Source organism: Apis dorsata, unplaced genomic scaffold (genome assembly GCF_000469605.1).
Source record: "Apis dorsata unplaced genomic scaffold, Apis dorsata 1.3 scaffold_317, whole genome shotgun sequence".
NCBI classification, from domain to species: Eukaryota; Metazoa; Arthropoda; class Insecta; order Hymenoptera; family Apidae; genus Apis; species Apis dorsata.
Genome location: NW_006263588.1, coordinates 333,100 through 338,124, shown reverse-complemented (window position 1 = coordinate 338,124; position 5,025 = coordinate 333,100). Strand labels below are relative to the sequence as shown.

General features: G+C 24.3%; 1 protein-coding gene and 1 long non-coding RNA gene across 2 annotated transcripts in view; one reads left to right on the top strand and one right to left on the bottom strand.

Annotated features, from left to right (window-relative positions):
• LOC102679163 (synembryn) overlaps nt 1-822 on the bottom strand; it is a 4,237-nt gene extending 3,415 nt beyond the window's left edge. The window contains exon 1 of the mRNA XM_031511430.1: nt 634-822. The gene's annotated coding sequence lies outside the window, so the exon portion shown is untranslated. The remainder of the gene's footprint in view (nt 1-633) is intronic.
• The window catches only part of LOC116185886, a 14,410-nt gene continuing 10,036 nt past the window's right edge, over nt 652-5,025 (top strand). The window contains exon 1 of the long non-coding RNA XR_004150784.1: nt 652-738. This is a non-coding gene — a long non-coding RNA (uncharacterized LOC116185886). The remainder of the gene's footprint in view (nt 739-5,025) is intronic.

Below are 5,025 nucleotides of genomic sequence, written 5' to 3'. Positions count from 1 at the left end.
AAATAATCTCAAATTATCTAATAATTAAAATAAAGAATATAAAAAAATAAAAATAATATTTAAATAAATATAATATTATTATAATATTAATATAATATATTTAAGATACATCTTTTTATTAAAAAATTGTAATGTATGAGTTCTATAAAATATTCTAATATCAATATATATTAAAGTATTAATATATTGTATTTAATTAATATATATCATTTTCAGAGAGTTATTTCTACATAAATAGATTATATATAATTGATATGAAAAAATGTTGGTTGATTCTTATTTATTAAATTTTAAGCATTTAAATTGCTACTTTACTACTAAATGCAAATTTAAATTGTTCATAATTTAATAAATCTTAAATAACATTTTTGTATTTGTTTTGATCTTAGAATCAATATTCTAAAGATATCTCTGTATAAATATATTAATACGTTATATATAAATATTTTTCACTAATGCATTTTGTTTCTATTCTCATTAATATTATTTATATAATATCATCATAATAATTTATTTATATAATTTATTTTATAATTATAGTTCCTAATAATTATATGCCAATTCTATTGACTACTAAATTAAAGTTAGCGAAGCTTAAATTGCAACGCTTTTTCAAAAAAAGAAAATGATCTGATCTTTCTCACGGAAGTTAGTTATACTTCCTTAAGATGGCAGAAGAGATCCTTATTACTCATAATCCACGATGCCTCTGGCAACATTTTATCGAAGATTGACCCTGTAACACATATAAGATCCGTTTCTAGTGGAATTGAAGACTCGATGGAAGGGCGTGGAACTTAAGAAGAAACAGGTTTCTATTCGCGGAGGTTTCTATTTACCGGCCGTCGACTTCATGGTCGATGCTCCGATAATCTGGTTCAACGACTTTCTTCTTCGCATACAAAACAAGTTATGAGTATTTCTTTGACTTCCTTATGTGTGCGCGCGCGCATGCGGATTACATCACATTCTTGTAATCGCATGCTCACAAGTTTTTTCGCCGGAGAGACGCCATAATGCATAAAAACGTATCAAGAGAAATGTTAGTATTAGAGAAATTACATATTAGCGTAGAATTGCTAAATTATAAAACTAAGTAAAAATTTTCACTAAAATTCTAATTATTTTATTTCATATTTTTTCATTTATAATATAAATAATGATATGTAAAAAATTTGATAATGATTGTATAAAATTTTATAATTTACATGATTTTGTATAGAATTTTTTATTGATTTTTATTAATCGCTAAAAATGATTTCTATTAAAAGTATCTATAAAATAGATTCTGATTATCAAAAATTGAAAAATGAAAAATCATTTTTTTTTTAAAAATTCTCTTTTATTATATGTTATTTTTCAGATATTTGCAGTTTTCTTTACGTCACAAAGAATTTTCCGTCACTTAGATTATTCTCAGATCGTGATCTGTAACGAAAATAACGGTTGAAGACAAAGATTGAAAGAAAAAAAAAACAAAAAAAGAAAGAGATAGTATTTAATTGCATTAAATGCACATTGTATGTAGTGAAGAAAAGAGTAGCGATATAACAGGTGTCTTACACAGGAAACACATTGATATTGTCAAGCTCCTTAAGAATATACTGCCATAAAAATTCATTCGTTTCTAGCAGGCATAAAGAAGGGCTTGGTATAATAGAGGAACAATGACCTTGAAGAGTAGGGTTGTCCAACGGGTGAGAATAGTGCGTTCATAGATGCGTAAATTATGCGTCATTTTTTAAATAAAACGTACTATTTTTGTTTTCTTTTTTTTTTTTTAAGAAAATATTGAATTATTGCTGAATTTTTATGAAATTTATTTAAATTTAGAAAATAATAGAGATTTATTTTTATTATATTTAATTGCAAATTATAATTTATAGATTTATAACATTAAGTAATTATTAATTTAGTGAAGTAATTAAATATAGTTTTATATTTTAATGATGATGAATGATAGATTATAAACAATAATTCTAATATAAAAATGATTACAAAATTATTATTTATTATTGCAAAATAAATAATTTACAAAATTTATAAAAAGAAAATATAAAAATGCATATATAAAAAATACATATAGATGGATATTGCTATGAACTGATATTTGAATATTTTGATTAGTAAAAGTCAGACTTTAAAGTTAGTTTTTTCGAAATTGTACAAAAGTTGAGAGGACAAGAAAATATATATGCACATGTGTTGCGTATAATAAGCCTGCGGTAGATGCACTTTTGGAAAATCATGCATATACGTGGCAACATCGCACAGCGGGCTCACATTCCACGTGGTCAGGACCGGTTTGCGGGTGTCGACCCACTGACACTCGTCTACACAGATAAACCTTGGCCCTATATGTAGAGTACACCTTATATTTCTTTCTATTGCAATACTAGAAACATTTTTTTATTAATCTATAGAATTGTAATCCATGATCCATAGAATTAGACAACATGATAACATGATTATTTAGTTATATATAATAATAAAATTTTATCAATATATAAGTTATAAATTTTATATATAGTACAAAAATAAAAGTCAATAAAATTAGAATGAAATATTCGCAACGAATATTATTACTAGAAGATTAGAAATTTGAAAAAGATAAATCCAATTACAATTACAAATAATACATACATTATATAAATGTACAAGAACAATTGATTTATATATTAACACTTCATATAAATACATATAAAAAGAACTTGGCGTGCATTGCAAGGCCATTGACCGAAGGGATTCCTGATCGATGATCGGCTACCTGCTGATACATTGTTCCCTATACAATAGCAAAAGAATTGTCGGTCTGGTAGAAACCTTCTGGCGTCAAGTGCAATTATTCCATGTAACAGTGCATTTTGTTCCTACTATTCAAGATGTGTTTTGCCTTGTGGTAACCATTCATTACAATTACTGAGTGTAATACCTCTCCATTTACTTGTGCGCAGAGACCTCTTAGCATAATTCTATATATATCTTCTTTTCTCAAAACATGAACCGAAATTTACATTATCAAAAAAAAAATTATTGTAGAATGTTACTTTTTAATAATTTTAAAATTATAATGGTAAAATTAAAAAAATTAATAAAGATATTATATAATATTTTTCTATTAATTGAAATTAAATTATAAATATAATTAAACATATTTATATAATATCTTTTACAAATTAAAAAAACTTTTTTTGTTTTGCTCAGATGATTGAAGCAAAATTTTAGAATGATTTTCTAAAGAAATTAGGAGAACAAGAAGCACATGTGAAGAGAAACAGGTTTTTCATAGGGATTGAAAAGCCGTTTACATCCATTTTTTTCAGACCAAATCAGCTTAGATCCATGTAAAACTCATTTTTGTAGAGAATTTAATATATTTGTATGTACTTTTTCTATATATTTTAAATAGGATTCATATATCTAAGAAATTATTTATTTTATTTCTAATAAGTATTATTGTTTATAATAATATTATATTAATATTATAAGAATATATAAAAGTATTTATAATATTATTTAATATTATTATAAAATTGAATAGTAACTATTTATAGAATTACTATTTTCTGTTTTTTTTCATTTCTATTAGTTATTGACAAAATATGCAAGAATACAAAATCAAGAATTCTATACTATCTGTAAAGGCGATAAGCAAACGGTTAATATCCCTCTATCATCGCTTTGTCCAAATAGATAATGTGCAACGTTGCTATACTTATCACTAATATATTCTCTTTATTGTTCATACTTTTTCTTTTTTCATTTGAAAATTATTAATTCCTTTTAAAGACTTCGTGGAAATGCACGCAACAAACCAAAGAAGCTTTTCGCTTGTCTTACATTTTTTTTAGTGAAAATCCGGTCGTCCTGAGACAAGAGGGAGCAGACTGCTGCTAAATCTGGAACTCGACTGGATGTTCTATTAAATAGAACTGCGATATCTTCAAAAAATCTCATGCACAAACTATATTCTATAATTTCAATTTAGTTCAAAATAAAAAATATCTGAAAATATATAATAAATTTCAAATTTTTAATTTTTAATTAATTCTTTAAATAATACATAAATTGTGTTATTTTATTAAAATCTGATTTTTCTAAATTAAAAATTGAAAAAAAATTTGTGTCTGTAACGTATAATTTTCCATTTTCATTATTATTTATATTTTAGTAATTTAAAAATTATTAGATAATTTAATTATCTAAATTAAAATAATTAATAAATATCAAATAATATATAAATAAGTACATATAAAACAATATTTTAAATATTTTCTTTCAGATACTGTTCATATCTAAAATGCAATGTATACTCTATAAATAAATATAAAAATTTAATTTTCAATGTGGAAACAATCTAACTGAAACTGTCGTATTCACTCGTCGAATATGGAATTTTTTCAATGGCGCAACAGTATACAAGGATTCACCTTAGTAGCTTCGTACTCCCCTCTTTTTCTTCGACCAAAAGTCTCATTCGATGGCGCACTCACTTACACATTTATACCTTCTAATCATATTCGTGTAAAACTGTCCATGTTGCATGCAGCACGCAAGAAAATGATTTTCTTTTATCATGGTCTATTTTTATCTTCTGCTTCTTTTTTTATTGTAAACTATTGTAAACTAATCAAGATAATGTGGAAATTAAACAACATATTTTCGGCTCGTTTTTAATATGCCACTTCGCAAGCTTTGGTAAACAGAAAATGATACAACGTCCACGTACGTTAATGCATAAAAGGAAGGGCGGAAAATAAACTAGTAAGTTCTTTTATTCGTGTTTCATTCAATCTTTCAATTTATTTCTTATTTATATTTATTATTATAATAATTTTTATTTCATTAATAATTTTAAATATAATTTATAATCTCGTAATAATTTTAAAATTTTTTATAAAATAGGAAAAAAAAAATGAAAAATGAAAGATATAATATCAATTATGATAAAAAAAAAATTATTTGATTTCCGTAATCATGAGAAATTTTATAAGATTTTATAAGAATAAAAACATAATCATCGTA